At 46.1% G+C, this 18,576-nt stretch overlaps 1 pseudogene; it reads left to right on the top strand.

Moving 5' to 3' along the window:
• Window positions 1-5,464: 5,464 nt before the first annotated feature.
• LOC147091176 (uncharacterized) lies at window positions 5,465-8,681 on the top strand (annotated as a pseudogene).
• Window positions 8,682-18,576: the final 9,895 nt, after the last annotated feature.

Here is an 18,576-nt window from a genome sequence, read left to right as displayed (position 1 = left end):
CAGCCTGCACGCTGCTGCTAACATCCGCAGGGCTACCCACATATTGCAAACAACGAGAGAATCAAGAGCTGATGCTTTCACCAGATACAGACCACTTATTAAATCAAAAACTGCCTCCACTCCTGGCTGGCTCGCCATTGCAAGGATTCCGGGGGCTTCTTTTAAACTGGTTTAAGGTAATCTACCTGGCCAGCAGTCTTTTTGCTGCTGCACTCTAAACCAATTTACAAACAGCAGTTTCGAATCGCCACCCTCCTTTAGTTCTGAGTGGAGGAACTTATAATTAATGATATTAAAACGGAGCAAGTGGTTTGGATGAGAGACCAAAAATCAAGCTTTATTAACTAAAAGAAACTATAATCACAATATCAAACTATCCCACACGAACACAGTAAAATTGTAAAACTATATAACAGGGGGGTTGCAGACGGCGAAAACGAGGGATACAATGGCTACAATGTTATTTAAACAATCTTAGCAATTCCCTTAAATCACCATTCCCCCTTAACTCCTGCTAGGTTGCCTTGTTGAGGAGTCAGAAATTCTGCTCACATGTGGTCCAGCGAAGAGAGAGAGAGAGAGAGAGCTCACCTATTTACCAGGAAGTCAAGAGAGCTGGCTTCTCAGCCCTATCTTTATATCTGGTGAGCCCCTCCCGTCCTGCTTTGCAAGGCTGTGTGCAAAATTCCCCACCCAAAAGGGTCCAATACACAAGAGAAAGCTGTGATAAGCTAACTCAAAGTGGTTGGATTGAGTTAATGTGATTTTCGGAGCTCCCTGTGCTGAAACAAAAGGGAGATACAACTGCTCTATTGTCCAGTACTGGGCTGATTTAAAATCCATTCAAATGTTAACGCTTCCCATTCAAGATACAAAAGTCTCTTCTGCAGTTTAGATGTCCTTTGCCTTCATTGAACCTTACTTCCAGACACAGAAAGCTGCATTCCAAACCTCTTTTGTCATTCGGCCATGTGGTGCGACAGTCATTTTTATCCCTGGAAATTTAAAAGCACATTGCCCAGGGATATTTTAATCAAAAAAATGAATCTTCAGAACTGTAAATTATTGCGAATTCTTACAGTTTGCTACAACTGAGTGGCTTGCTAGGCCATTTCAGAGCGCAGTTAAAAGTCAACCACATTGCAGTGGTGGCATAATTGAAGACCCTCATATCTGCTACCATTCTAGTATAAATCCTCTGCACCCTCGCCAAGATCTTGATAAGCTGCCTAAGATGTGATGCCCAGATCAGGACACAATACTCCAGCTGGGGCCGGACCACTGTTATATAAAGGTTGAGCAATTACTTCCTGGCTTTTGTTCACTGTGCCTCTATTAATAATGCCTCGGATCCTGTATGCTTTTCTAAAAGTCTTGTCAACTCGTCCTTCCAAGGTTTGTATTTATACACCACAGGACTCTCTTTTTCTGCACCCACGATATAATTGGACCATTTAGTTCACATTGCCTCTCCTCATGCCTCCTAGCAAAATGCATCACCTCACAACAAACTCACACTTTTACACGCTGACATTGTCTTAGCCTCTGGTGTGTAAAGAAAACAAAGATGGATGCCCTTCCATTTGCCTCTCTGGATCATTCTGCTTCTGCCCGTTTCTATGACCCTAAAATGCCCTCTCAGCATCACCTCAACACTGACACATCACTGACACGGGAGAGATTCAACCTCTAACCATTCTCTCGATGACACTCAGTGTCCATTAAAGTTCCAGCCTTGGTGATGCTTGACTTTCAATGTCAATACAGAGACCATTGCAGTCCCTTTACAGGCCCAGTGTAAGTGGGTGAGCAGCAGTCTGTGTCTGGGACAGTGACATCCGGGGACTCCCAGTGTCCCCTGTCCTGGTTAAACAAACACTCTCCTAGTACGCCATAATCTGGAGTAACTGTGTCCAATTCTGGGCCCCGCACCTCAGGAAGGATATATTGGCCTTGGAGGGAGCTCAGCGCAAATTCACCAGACTGATACCGGGCATTGTGGAAATCTACCTTTTTAAAGCTGAACATGCGCCCCTTTTTAACAAAAAAACTGGAGTCCCGGTCCTCCCAGAAGCCTCTGCAGAAATGTCCTCTACTCCTTCATTAAACATGTTAACCTTGACTAAACACTGAGAACAGTTGCTTATCTGCGTTGTAAACAAAGGCCATTTACATGAGTAAAGGGAACCTTACGCAAGCCATCTGGCCAGAGGCTTGACCACCAGATAATAGAAGAAACATACTGTATGAAGTATCTACATTCCAAACAGCACTGATAGTCTTAATTAAATAGTCTAGAATAAATAACTACCCATTGTATTATCAATAGTCTTTCGCTACGCCAGACTTTAGAAATATGTAGAAACTTAGTTAAGGATTGAAGAACTCTTTGTCCCTTTGTCTGACTTGAAAGACACATGATGAAACCATAACCTGTTTACTTTACTGTATAAATATGTTATTGATCTGTACTTCTGTAGAGAGTCTCTGTTTAGCCTTTGACTGAGCGGGACGCTCTCCTTGCCGCAAGTAAAAGCTTAATAAAAGAACATCTACCGGAGCTGATTGTTTCAGAGTCTCATTGAGAGTCGAGATTTCGACAGTTACTTCTTGGAGTTTCCACCGAGATCGCTTACTCTCTAGTCTGTGAGCGAACAGATACTGGCATATTGCCTCTTCAGTGAAGGGCTTAACTGGCCAGAATAAGGTGAGCCTTTTTGTTCACAAAGAGTCTCTTTGCCGTTGAACTGCATATGTAATCTGTTGTCCACAGCGGAGGTACTGCGATCTACGAGACTCGAAATCTAAGATCTCAAGTTATTTTTGTAATCATTTCCTTTTCAGCCTAGAGGCAGAAGGGATCTGATCCTGAAAATATCCGGTCTTGAAACAGCCCGGGGAGATTTTCATTAGTTGAAGGTAAGAAGAGCGCTATAGAAATCGATCGATTATCCTTGTGTGATAGGATAATTATCCTTGTGTGATAGGATAAGACAAGTCCGTGAAGGGACAGGATACTTGTTTGATAGGAACATAGAGATGAATAAGATTTCTTTTTTAATAAATTAGGATAAGTTAAGGACTCGGTCTGTAGCGGCATACAATGCAGACTGAGAATTGACTATTTGTTTAGATAGAGTTTAAGGCTATAATTTGTATACCCGCGTGGATGTTGTTTGTCCTAGTTGTCCTTGTTATACTGTTGTGTTCAATACTTTTGTGTGACATTGCAATTGAAGAACCGGGAAGAGACACTAGGGAAAATTGTGATTCGGAAAAACATTCTTTGATTAAGAAAGGAAACAGTGCCTAATTGATCCACTGCAGTTGGTTCGTGTCAACATATCTCACACACCCAGACTGAGCCTGAATTAAGAGCCTTTTTAGGCCACGTGATGGCCAGGAGAAGTGGGCGTAGAGAACTCAGTTGAGCGAAAAGGATTGTGAGATCAGAAACTGTAAAAACTCTCAATCAATCAGAATGGGTGCCGGAGCAAGTAAAACACCACCAATGGGAACGCCAGCCTATTTTATGCTCCGGAATTCTGGTCAGTCTTCAATTGACCACTGACAAAATTGGACAAAATGGACTAAGGATGGAAACAGGCCATTTCGACCTGATCGTTCCTTTACTTTAGAAAGAATAACATGTCTAGAGGAGTGTCTTATAGACAGAGACCCAGGCAGAAGAGGTAAAAAGAAAGTAAATTGGTCGGCATTTGGGGATTGGAAAAGGGAAGCTGAAAAACTACATGAGAAAAGCCTACAGGTCAGCAAGCAGTGTACTAAATGGAAAAAGCAAGCAAATAAACGAACAGAGCAGGTAAATGGTCCTAGACATGATAAAAACCCATTTATGATGGTTGCTAAACAAAGAAAAGGACACCCGTCAAATGCCCCTAAGGATCGGAAAAAAGATGAGGATGAGGATTGGGATGAGAATTGGACTCCCTACGGCATGCTCAAGACCAAAATGAAGGTGATCAGGCCGTTCCACCTGTAGTTCAAGCAGAGCCTGTACTTCAGGCTGTTGCACCCCCGGCTGCCCCACAAAATGGCCCACAAAACGGCGCAGTAGCAGGAGCACCTGTCAGTCCTGACAATGATAATACAAATCAATTCCACGAAGGTCCGGCAGGGTATATACAGAGTCGGACAGAACAAAGGGAACGCATTGAAAATAATACAGGATCTGATGATCCTCCACCCGCTCTTACGATGCCAGTGAGACTTTTTCCCAATCCAACTCCGAACGGAGAACCAGTTGGTGTTTATCGACCATGGTCACCAAGTGAGTTAAGAACAATTGTGGAAGGATTAACAGACCCCAAAACCAGTCTTGAAAAGGCCATAGACCAATTAAAAGTAATCGTCATGTGCCATGAGCCCAGCATATTAGATGGCCAAATTCTGCTAAAAGCATGGTTAAAAGACACCAAATTTGCTGAATTCGAGATGAAATTCCAAGATTTTAAAACACATCGCGAAACTGTCGGTACCGCTCCCGGCACCAGACCACCCAATGAGGAATTCTGCGGAAGGTGCTGGGAAGCCTTACACAAGGTGTTCCCAAAGAAAACAAATTGGTCTAAAATTATGGAAACCACACAAAGAAAAGATGAGGATGTTGCGGATTACGTTGAGAGGGTGCGAGAACTTACGAGCCAATGTTCAGGCATGAAAACAGAGGAATTAGATTCTCCCATGCTCAGCGCCGTTGTAAACGGACTACGACCTGAACTCAGGGATCCCTTTAAATGAGTTTGTTTCGGATGATGACAGGAAATGCTATCCAAGGTTGTTTCTATGTTAAAAGACAGACAAGATCGAAATAGAGAAACTAAAAGCAAGGTTACCGTGTTCATGGAGCGAGCAGCTCCAACGGCACCAGCCCCAACAACACCCACCTATTACCCACAACGTGGCAGGGGAAGAGGACGGGGTGGTGGAAGAGGACATTTTAGGGGTAGAGGCGGTGGCGGTGGAGGACGAGGACAATCCGGTGTCTGTTACAATGGTGGCCAGACTGGGCACTGGGCTAAAAATTGCCCATCAAAACAGCAGCAACCAAACTATAACTGGACTCAACAGGCTGGTAACGGGCCACCTCCTCCACCTCCAGAACCCAATCCGTATGTGACCCGAGCCCAGGTACATGCCAGACCTCAAACTACATTTTCTGCTCAAAATCCATTTGGACCACAAAATCAAAATTCGAAACAATTCGGCCCAGGATTCAATTGTCCGTATAATCAATGACTAGTTGCTCCATATCCAAGTGCTGCAAGTAAACAATTACCCGTTGTTGCATTAAATGCCAAGCACATACAGGCCACTTGGATGAGGCAGCACTTGGAAATGCCAGAGCTGACAATGCAGCTAAATCAGCAGCTCTGTCAGACGAAGGGGAAGAAGTATCCGCATTCCCAGTAAGGGAAAATAATTCCACTGATCAACCGCCCACTATTAATGATGTGCTGGCCTTTCAGTCACAGGCCAGTATGGATGAGGTATTAACCTGGGCAAGGGATCAATGTTGTAAAACTCAAGAAGGAATATGGGTTTACCATGACGGCCGCATGGTGTCACCCAAATCCTTACTTCCATGGATTGCCCGATGTGTTCATACATTCACACATGCGGTCAAAAGGGGAATGGCAGATTATATTTTGGCAACTTGGTATGCACCAGGTATTTCGGCAATTGCAAAACAAATTTGTGAAAATTGTGTTACCCGTCAGACAATGAATCCGGGTAAGACGGAAAAGGTAAAACCTGCCTCCCACCCAAACCCAACGGGACCTTTTGTACATTTACAAATGGATTTTATTGAATGACCTATGTGTATGGGATTTAAGTATGTATTAGTTATTGTAGATGTGTTTCTAGCTGGATTGAATTTTTTCCTTGTAAAAAGGCCGATGCCACTACTGTTGCTAAATATTTGTTGAAAGAAATTGTGCCGCGCTTTGGAATTCCTGTTAAACTTTCAAGTGATAATGGGTCTCATTTTACTGGAACTGTCATAAAAGAAATGTGTAAAGCCTTAAAGATTAACCAACATTTTCATTGCAGTTATCATCCACAATCAGCTGGACTTGTTGAGAGATATAATGGAATGCTTAAAAATAAACTGCTGAAACGATGCAATGACACTGGACTAGAACTGCTGCCTTTAGCCTTGATGGTAATGCGATCTGCAACTAGCAGAACAACAGGCCTGTCACCGCATGCGATAGTTATGGGACGTCCCCAACGGCTACCTTTTACAGCACCGTTTACTGCAAAACAAATGGGCATCCATAAAATCGAAGAAAATATGTTGAATTATTGTATTGCACTAACCAAATGTATTTCCAGCTTTCATTCACAGGTAAAAGAAGCTCAAGTCGAACCAGCAGAAGCGAAGTACCATAACCTGGAGCCCGGAGAATTCGTTTACATCAAGATTTTTAAACGTAAAAGCAGTCTACAACCCAGATTTGAAGGACAATACCAGGTTTTGCTGACAAATAAGGCTGCAATCAAGATGAAAGAAAGACCAACATGGATCCACGCATCCCATTGCAAAAAAGCACCCGATCCGGAGGAAATGGCGAAGGAACCAGAGGGAGAGGAAAAGATTTCCACAGACTATGGGGACTGACAGGACTGTGCTTAACAGGGTTATGCTTTGTGTTACTGATAGTACCGGAGATACAGACACGTGAACAAAGGGAACTACATATAAATGTATTCATGGCACTGAGTCCTGAGTATGCACAAGAAAGAGATTTATCCAACTGTTGGGTATGTGCACATGTGCCCATTCACTCGAAAGGAGGCATCCCTCTAAGACCCATTCCCTTTAACGAATCAGACATGGCTGAGTGGATAGTCAGTCAGAACAATACGCATGGTAATACCTCCCAGAAAAGGCACACATCCTATAGGGGCACTACTAGTACAGAGGATTGGAGGCCGGAATGGGAATCAGCAGGCTATAATCTTTGTGCCTTCCAGGGGTGGTACCAACTCAAATATAATCGGACTCGGCAGCCTCCATTCCTAGTTCTTACGAAAACCTCAGTTATAGGGGCCCCAATGGGTAAAATATGTTTAGTAAGGAACACAGCAGGGGGCGAGAACGTGGGTAAAAGCAAATGCGCCCAGAATTTTACCATAACTCGACCCCACAACTTGCACGATGTGGGTCAGTTTAACATGACAAATGTCCGTAATAAGACGAGTGGGAGTACCTGGACAGGTTCCAACCCTATGATGACAAAGAAGAAGTTGCAATTCACTTCTTATAATGGAACCTATTTTATCTGTGGTCATAAGGCGTACCCCTGGTTACCACAATCATGGACGGGATCCTGTTACTTAGGATATGTGATACCCTTTATTAGAACAACAAAGACCCTGAGGGACGCCTACGAAAGCCATCGACCTAAATGGGATTTGACATGGTTGAATGGAATATTCAAGGTAATGATACCACCCTATGGGACAATGTCACACGAGTGGGAAATACGGGAACTGGCTAAATTAGTAGAATCAGTAGCCAACGCAACCTCACAAACCTTCGAAAGGGTAAATGATGAAGTGGTAGCCATTCGGACAGTGGCTCTCCAAAATCGTATGGCCCTAGATTATCTCCTAGCCAAGGAAGGAGGGACATGCACTTTGATTGGTGAGGAATGCTGTACATACATCGTGGATCACTCAGAAAAGATCAGCAGTCTGTCAGGACTTATTAGAGAGAAGGTAATAGAGTACAAACAAATTACTGGCCTTGGCGGTACCACTTTGTGGGGTTGGGCACCCGGATGGCTAGGATCCCTGGGAAAATCCCTGGTACAGGGCCTGATCATATTCTTGCTGATAATCTTTTCCCTATACCTTCTGTTTGTATCAATCAAGTGCTGCTGTGTCAGATTGGGAAAAACAGTGTTACCAACAGCAACCACTACTAAGGTTATGGTAGCAACAACTACGAAGGATTCTGTGTGCAAATGGAAATAGAAAGACTAAGCAGGATTGGAATGGATGAAGTTGTCCTCGTGAAGGACAAAAGGGGGGAATGTGGAAATCTACCTTTTTAAAGCTGAATATATTTACATGTGCCCCTTTTTGACAAACAAAATGGAGTCCCGGTCCGCCCAGAATCCTCTGCAGAAAAGTCCTCTACTCCTTCCTTAAACATGTTAACCTTGACTAAACACTGAGAACAGTTGCTTATCTGCGTTGTAAACAAAGACCATTTACAGGAGTAAATGGAACCTTATGCAAGCCACCTGGCCGGAGGCTTGACCACCAGATAACAGAAGAAACATACTGTATGAAGTATCTACATACCAAACAGTACTGATAGTCTTTATTAAATAGTCTAAAATAAATAACTACCAATTGTATTATCAATAGTCTTTCCCTACACCAGACTTTAGAAATATGTAGAAACTTAGTTTAGGATTGTAGAACTCTTTGTCCCTTTGTCTGACTTGAAAGACGCATGATGAAACCATAACCTGTTTACTGTATTGATCTGTACTTCTGTAGAGAGTCTCTGCTTAGCCTTTGACTGAGCGGGACGCTCTCCTTGCCGAAAGTAAAAGCTTAATAAAAGAACATCTACCGGAGCAGATCGTTTCAGAGTCTCATTGAGAGTCGAGATTTAGACAGCATAAAAGGGTTAAATTATGAGGACAGGTTGCATAGTCTATGCTTGTAAGTCCTTGAGTATAGAAGGTTGATTGTAGTGTTTCAGGTGATTAAAGGAACTAATAGGGTAGATAGAGAGAAACTATTTCCTCTGGTGGGGGGAGTCCAGAACAAGGGGCATCATCTTAAAATTAGAGCTAGGCCGTTCAGTGGTGATGTCAGGAAGCACTGCTTCACACAAAGTATAGTTGAAATCTGGAACACTCTCTCGCCTAAAATGCTGTTGAGGCTGGGGATCAATTAAACGTTTGAAAACTGAGATTGATAGGTTTTTGTTGGGTAAGGTTATTACAGTTACGGAATCAAGGTGGGTAGGTGGAATTATGGTACAGGTCAGACAAGATCTGAGTGAATGCTGGAGCAGGCTTGAGGAGCTGAATTGCCTCTTCCTGTTCCTTTGTTTCCATGTTTCTATGACCCTAACACTTCTCTCTCTGTCCCTCCTCACTCTAGTTTTTTTTTTAAATGAGCAGCGCTGAGCTTCAGCAGATCTTATCGCTGCTTGTGATTTGGACCGGTCATTGTTCTCAGTCTCTGAGCAGCCTCTGACAAACAACAACAAGCTCTCACCTTTTGAACACTGACATTGTCTTGCCTGCTGCACACAGCGTACAACATTCAAATCTGTTAGCCACAGTGGATGGAAAGATCAGGCAGTCTCTAAAATGACAATGTGTTCAGATTGGCAGCGAGTAACTTCCTTGTATGCAGGAATTAACCCACGGGGATTCACAGATTCGGCAACCTGGGGAGAATGGAGATTGATGAAACTATCGGGGACCAGGGCTTGAACATGAGCTGGTTGGGAGGGAGATGGAAAGTCAGTCAGCTCTTTTAATGCGGACTGTCACACTGAGCAATCAGCTGCAATAAAAAGATTGAGATCAATGTGGGTACGGTGACATACTGGTTAGATCACTGGGATATTGATGCAGAGAACTACAGTTCAAATCCCACCTCGGAAGTTTGAGAATGTGAATTAAAGTGTAAAAATCTGTGTATGAAAAGCCTGGTATCAGTGAATGTAGCTGACACATAGGGTGGATTTATTCTGTGAATATTCTCTCGCTAACACTCAGTGTCCTCACATGTAAGTGGGTGGCATGTGTACCTAATATAGGTGGGATTTGACACTGATTTGGTGGGATTTCTCTCTGATATGCGTGAGAGTTGTCTCTGATATGGGAAGGATTTGTGTACATGGATCCCTGAATCACTTGGCTCCTCCACAGTTCCTAGATTCTCACCATTTAGAAAATACTCTGATCTTTCTTTCTCAGGTCTGGAGTGGATGAACTCACACGTTCATGGGCACTGAGTGTCAGAAAGAGAATATTCACAGGGTAAATCCCTCCCATATCAGTAATGCATCATTAATGGGCGAGGGTCTATCGATATCTGTCTCTTGTACAGCTTACATTAATCCTTCGACAGACACACTCTTGGTGGTTATTGACATTTAATTTAAATACAGAGACCAACGCCAGTCCCTTTACTGTCCCAGTGTGAGTGGTTGAGGAGCAGTCAGGGTCGGGGACATTGATATCTGGTCAGGGGCCTCACAACGTCGCGTGTCCTGGTTACACACTCTCCCAGATCGCTCTCTCTCCCCTCAATCTAGTTTGCATATGTTGCGAAATTATCTCCTGTGCTCTTTAAAAGAACTTTTCCGTGCTTCTGATGTGAACAATCTATTGTGCTCAGTCTGTCAACATCATCTGACAAGCATTACTTCATAGGATCACAGAATGATACAGCACAGAAGGAGGCCATTTTGCCCATCGTGCCTGTTCCGGCTCTTTGAAAGGGCTGTCCAATTAATCCCACCCCACTGCTCTTTCCCCATAGACCTGTAAATCATATCCCGTCAAAGTGTATCCAATTCCCTTTTGAAAGTTACTATTGAAAGTTTCAGGCAGTGCATTCCAGATCACAACCACTGCTGCGTAAGTAATAATTTTTCCTCATGTCGCGTCTGACTCTTTTGCCAATCACCTTAAATCTGTGTCCTCTGGTCACTGACCCTTTGGCCACGGGAAACAGCTTAACCTTCTTTACTCTATCAAAACGATTCACGGTTTTGAACACCTCAATCAAATCTCCTCGTAATCTTCTCTGCTCTAAGAGGAACAACCCCAACTTCCCCAGTCTCTCAACAGAACTGAAGTCCCTCTTTCCTGCTACCATTCTGGTAAATCTCCTCCGCACCCTCTCCAAGGCCTTGACAACATGCCTAAAATGCATTGCCCAGAATTGGATGCAATACTCCAGCTGAGGCCTAACCTGTGTTTATAAATGATTAACAATAACTTCCTTGCTTTTGAACTCTGTGCCTCTATTAATAAAGCCCAAGATCTGGGGTAGTATTTTAACAACATTCTCAACTTGTCCTTCCAAGATTTGTGTACATACAGTCCCAGGTCTCTCTGTTCCTGCACCCCTTTAAAATTGTACCATTTAGTTCTTATTGCCTCTCCTCATGCCTCCTACCAAAATGTATCAAATGACAACAAACTCCAACTTTTCACAGGCTGACATTGTCTCACCCTCTGATGTGTAAAGAAAGCAAAGATCGATCCCATTCCATTTGCCTCTGAATCATTCAGTTTCTGCCCGATTCTCACTCCCGGGGACCCCCTGTAAATACTGACACACTCCCCGGGACACTCTGTAAATACTGACACACTCCCCGGGACACACTGTAAATACTGACACACTCCCCGGGACACACTGTAAATACTGATACACTCCCGGGGACCCTCTGTAAATACTGACACACTCCCGGGGACTATCTGTAAATACTGACACACACCCCGGGACACACTGTAAATACTGATACACTCCCGGAGACACTCTGTAAATACTGACACACACCACGGGACACACTGTAAATATTGACACACTCCCGGAGACACTCTGTAAATACTGACACACACCACGGGACACACTGTAAATACTGATACACTCCCGGGGACCCTCTGTAAATAATGATACACTCCCGGGGATACTCTGTAAATACTAACGCTCTCCCGGAGACAGTCTGTAAATACTGACACACTCCCCGGAGACACTCTGTAAATACTGACACACTCCCGGGGACAATCTGTAAATACTGACACCCCCCCGGAGACACTCTGCAAATACTGACACACTCCCGGGGACAATCTGTAAATACTGACACACTCCCGGAGACACTCTTTAAATACTGACAATATCCCGGGGACCCCCTGTAAATACTCACACTCTCCCGGGGACCCTCTGTAAATACGGACACACTCCCGGAGACACTCTGTAAATACGGACACACTCCCGGAGACACTCTTTAAATACTGACAATATCCCGGGGACCCCCTGTAAATACTGACACTCTCCCGGGGACCCTCTGTAAATACAGACACACTCCCGGAGACACTCTGTAAATACGGACGCACTCCCGGGGACTCTCTGTAAATACTGACACACTCCCGGAGACACTCTGTAAATATTGAAACACACCCGGGGACACTCTGTAAACACTGACACACTCCCGGAGACACTCTGTAAATACTGACACACTCCCGGAGACACTATGGAAATACTGACACACTCCCGGAGACACTCTGTAAATATTGACACACTCCCGGAGACACTCTGTAAACACTGACACTCTCCCGGGGACACTCTGCAAACACTGACACACTCCCGGGGACACTCTGTAAATACTGATACTCTCCCTGAGACACTCTGTTAATATTGCCACACTCCCGGAGACAATCTGTAATTACTGACACACTCCCGGAGACACTCTGTAAATACTGACACACTCCCGGAGACACTCTGTAAATACAGGCACACCCCCGGAGACACTCAGCAAATACTGACACACACCCCGGGACACTCTGTAAATACTGACACACTCCCGGGGGCACTCTGTAAATACTGACACACTCCCGGAGACACTCTGTACATACTGACACACTCCCGGCGACACTCTGTAAATACTGACACACACCCCGGGACACAGTATAAATACTGATACACTCCTGGGGATAGTCTGTAAATACTGACACACTCCCGGGGACACTGTAAATACTGACACACTCCCGGAGACACTTTGTAATACTGACACACCCCCGGGGACACTCTGTAAATACTGACATGCTCCCCGGGGACACGCTGTAAATACTGACACAGCCCCGGGGACACTCTGTAAATACTGACACACTCCCGGAGACACTCTGTAAATACTGACACACCCCCAGACACACTCTGTAAATACTGACACACTCCCGGGGACACTCTGTAAATACTGACACACTCCCGGAGACACTCTGTAAATACTGACACACCCCCAGACACACTCTGTAAATACTGACACACTCCCGGGGACACTCTGTAAATACTGACACACTCCAGGAGGCACTCTGTAAATACTGACACACTGCCCGGGGACACGCTGTAAATACTGACACACTCCCGGAGAAACTCTGTAAACACTGACACACTCCCCGGGACACTCTGTAAATACTGACACGCTCCCCGGGACAATCTGTAAATACTGACACACTCCCGGGGACACTCTGTAAATAATGACACACTCCCGGGGACAATCTGTAAATACCGACACACTCCCGGAGACACTCTGTAAACACTGACGCACTCCCGGAGACAATCTGTAAATACAGACACACCCCCGGAGACACTCTGTTAATTCTGACATGCTCCCGCAGATACTCTGTAAATACTGACACACTCCCGGAGACACTCTGTAAATACAGACACACCCCCGGAGACACTCTGTAAATACTGACACACACCCCGGGACACTCTGTAAATACTGACACACTCCCGGGGACACTCTGTAAATACTGAGACACTCCCGGAGACACTCTGTAAATACTGACACACACCCCGGGACACACTGTAAATACTGACACACTCCCGGGAATACTCTGGAAATACTGACACACTCCCGGAGACACTCTGTAAATACTGACACGCCCCCGGAGACACACTGTAAATACTGACACACTCCCGGGGACACTCTGTAAATACTGACACACTCCCCGGGACACACTGTAAATACTGACACACTCCCCGGGACACACTGTAAATACTGATACACTCCCGGGGACCCTCTGTAAATACTGACACACTCCCGGGGACTATCTGTAAATACTGACACACACCCCGGGACACACTGTAAATACTGACACACTCCCGGAGACACTCTGTAAATACTGACACACACCACGGGACACACTGTAAATACTGATACACTCCCGGGGACCCTCTGTAAATACTGACACACACCCCAGGACACACTGTAAATAATGATACACTCCCGGGGATACTCTGTAAATACTAACGCTCTCCCGGAGACAGTCTGTAAATACTGACACACTCCCCGGAGACACTCTGTAAATACTGACACACTCCCGGGGACAATCTGTAAATACTGACACCCCCCCCGGAGACACTCTGCAAATACTGACACACTCCCGGGGACAATCTGTAAATACTGACACACTCCCGGAGACACTCTGTAAATACGGACACACTCCCGGAGACACTCTTTAAATACTGACAATATCCCGGGGACCCCCTGTAAATACTGACACACTCCCGGAGACACTCTGTAAATACGGACGCACTCCCGGGGACTCTCTGTAAATACTGACACACTCCCGGAGACACTCTGTAAATATTGAAACACACCCGGGGACACTCTGTAAACACTGACACACTCCCGGAGACACTCTGTAAATACTGACACACTCCCGGAGACACTATGGAAATACTGACACACTCCCGGAGACACTCTGTAAATACTGACACACTCCCGGAGACACTCTGTAAACACTGACACTCTCCCGGGGACACTCTGCAAACACTGACATACTCCCGGGGACACTCTGTAAATACTGATACTCTCCCTGAGACACTCTGTTAATATTGCCACACTCCCGGAGACAATCTGTAATTACTGACACACTCCCGGAGACACTCTGTAAATACTGACACACTCCCGGAGACACTCTGTAAATACAGGCACACCCCCGGAGACACTCAGCAAATACTGACACACACCCCGGGACACTCTGTAAATACTGACACACTCCCGGGGGCACACTGTAAATACTGACACACTCCCGGAGACACTCTGTACATACTGACACACTCCCGGCGACACTCTGTAAATACTGACACACACCCCGGGACACAGTGTAAATACTGATACACTCCTGGGGATAGTCTGTAAATACTGACACACTCCCGGGGACACTGTAAATACTGACACACTCCCGGAGACACTTTGTAATACTGACACACCCCCGGGGACACTCTGTAAATACTGACATGCTCCCCGGGGACACGCTGTAAATACTGACACAGCCCCGGGGACACTCTGTAAATACTGACACACTCCCGGAGACACTCTGTAAATACTGACACACCCCCAGACACACTCTGTAAATACTGACACACTCCCGGGGACACTCTGTAAATACTGACACACTCCCGGAGACACTCTGTAAATACTGACACACCCCCAGACACACTCTGTAAATACTGACACACTCCCGGGGACACTCTGTAAATACTGACACACTCCAGGAGGCACTCTGTAAATACTGACACACTGCCCGGGGACACGCTGTAAATACTGACACACTCCCGGAGAAACTCTGTAAACACTGACACACTCCCTGGGACACTCTGTAAATACTGACACGCTCCCCGGGACAATCTGTAAATACTGACACACTCCTGGGGACACTCTGTAAATAATGACACACTCCCGGGGACAATCTGTAAATACCGACACACTCCCGGAGACACTCTGTAAACACTGACGCACTCCCGGGGACACTCTGTAAATACTGACATACTCGCTGAGACACTCTGAAAATACTGACACACTCCCGGAGACAATCTGTAAATACAGACACCCCCCCGGAGACACTCTGTTAATTCTGACATGCTCCCGCAGATACTCTGTAAATACTGACACACTCCCGGAGAGACTCTGTAAATACAGACACACCCCCGGAGACACTCTGTAAATACTGACACACACCCCGGGACACTCTGTAAATACTGACACACTCCCGGGGACACTCTGTAAATACTGAGACACTCCCGGAGACACTCTGTAAATACTGACACACACCCCGGGACACACTGTAAATACTGACACACTCCCGGGAATACTCTGGAAATACTGACACACTCCCGGAGACACTCTGTAAATACTGACACGCCCCCGGAGACACACTGTAAATACTGACACACTCCCGGGGACACTCTGTAAATACTGACACACTCCCGGAGACACTCTGTAAATACTGACACACTCCCCGGAGACACTCTGTAAATACAGACACACTCCCGGGGACACTCTTTAAATACTGACACACTCCCGGGGACACGCTGTAAATACTGACACACTCTCCGGGGACACGTTGTAAATACTGACACACTCCCGGAGACACTCTTTAAATACTGACACACTCCCGGAGACACTCTTTAAATACTGACACACTCCCGGGGACACGCTGTAAATACTGACACACTCGCCGGGGACACGTTGTAAATACTGACACACTACCTGAGACACTCTTTAAATACTGACACACTCCCGGAGGCACTCTGTAAATATTGACACACTCCCGGAGACACTCTTTAAATACTGACACACTCCCGGAGACACTCTGTAAATACTGAAACTCTCCTGTGGACCCTCTGTAAATACTGACACACTCCCGGGGACCCCCTATAACTACTGACACTCTCCCGGGGACCCTCTGTAAATACAGACACACTTCTGGAGACACTCTGTAAATACTGACACACTCCCGGGGACCCTCTGTAAATACTGACACACTCCCGGAGAGACTCTGTAAATACTGACACACTCCTGGAAACACTCTGTAAATACTAACACACTCCCCGGGACACTCTGTATATACTGACATACACCAGGAGACACTCTGTAAATACTGACACACTGCCCGGGGACACGCTGTAAATACTGACATATTCCCCGGGACAATCTGTAAATACTGACACACTCCCGGCGACACTCTGTAAAATTGACACACTCCCGGGGACACTCTGTAAATACCGACCCACTCCCGGAGACACTCTGTAAACACTGACACACTCCCGGGGACACTCTGTAAATACTGACACACTCCCTGAGACACTCTGTAAATACTGACAGACTCCCGGAGACAATCTGTAAATACAGACACATGCCCGGAGACACTCTGTAAATAATGACTCCCACCCCGGGACACACTGTAAATACTGACACACCCCCGGGGACATGCTGTAAATACTGACACACTCCCGGAGACACTCTGTAAATACTGACACACCCCCAGCTGCACTCTGTAAATACTGACATACTCCCGGGGACACTCTGTAAATACTGACACACTCCCGGGGACAGTCTGTAAATACGGACACATTCCCGGAGACACTCTGTAAATACTGTCACGCTCCCCGGGGACACGCTGTAAATACTGACACACTCCCGGAGACACTCTGTAAATACTGACACAATCCCCGAGACACTCTGTAAATACTGACACACTCCCCGGGACACTCTGTAAACACTGACACACTCCCGGGGACACTCTGTAAATACTGACACACTCCCGGGGACACTCTGTAAACACTGACACACTCCCGGAGACAATCTGTAATTACTGACACACTCCCGGGTCACTCTGTAAATACTGACACATTCCCGGAGACACTGTGTAAATACAGACACATCCCCGGAGACACTCTGTAAATACTGACACACACCCCGGGACACTCTGTAAATACTGACACACTCCCGGGGACACTCTGTAAATACTGACACACTCCCGGAGAAACTCTGTAAATGCTGACACACTCCCGGGGACACTCTGTAAATACGGACACACTCCCCGGGACACTTTGTAAATACTGACACACACCCCGGGACACTTTGTAAATACAGACACACCCCCGTGGACACTCTGTAAATACTGACACACACCCGGGGATACTCTGTAAATACTGACACCCCCCCGGGGAAACTCTGTAAATACTGATACACTCCCGGGGATACTCTGTAAATACGGACACACCCCCGGGGATACTCTGTAAATACTGACACACCCCCGGGGACATTCTGTAAATATTGACACACTCCCGGGGACACTCTGTAAATATTGACACACTCCCGGAGACACTCTGTAAATATTGTCACAACCCCGGGGACACTCTGTAAATACTGACACACTCCCGGGGACACTCTGTAAATACTGACACACCCCCGGGGGTACTCTGTAAATACTGACACACCCCCGGGGATGCTCTGTAAATGCTGACACACCCCCGGGGATACTCTGTAAATACTGACACACCCCCGGGGATTCTCTGTAAATACTGACACACCCCTGGGGACACTCTGTAAATACGGACACACCCCCGGGGACCCTCTGTAAATACTGACACACCCCAGGGGACACTCTGTAAATACTGACACACCCCCGGGGACACTATATAAATACTGACACACCCCCGGGGACTCTTTGTAAATACTGACACACCCCCGGGGATACTCGGTAAATACTGACACACCCCCGGGGACACTCTGTAAATACTGACACACCCCCGGGGATACTCTGTAAATACTGACACACCCCCGGGGATACAGTGTAAATACTGACACACCCCCGGGGACACTCTGTAAAGACTGACACACCCCCGGGGATACATTGTAAATGCTGACACACCTTCGGGGATATTCTGTAAATACTGACACTCCCCCTGGGACACTCTGTAAGTACTGACACACCCCCGGGAATACTCTGTAAATATAGACACACCCCCGGGGATACTCTGTAAATA

The sequence above is a fragment of the Somniosus microcephalus genome, unplaced genomic scaffold (genome assembly GCF_052327205.1).
Source record: "Somniosus microcephalus isolate GS21.2 unplaced genomic scaffold, FLI_Smic_1.0 unresolved_chr3, whole genome shotgun sequence".
NCBI lineage: Eukaryota > Metazoa > Chordata > Chondrichthyes > Squaliformes > Somniosidae > Somniosus > Somniosus microcephalus.
This window is presented reverse-complemented; position numbering and strand designations above follow the sequence as displayed.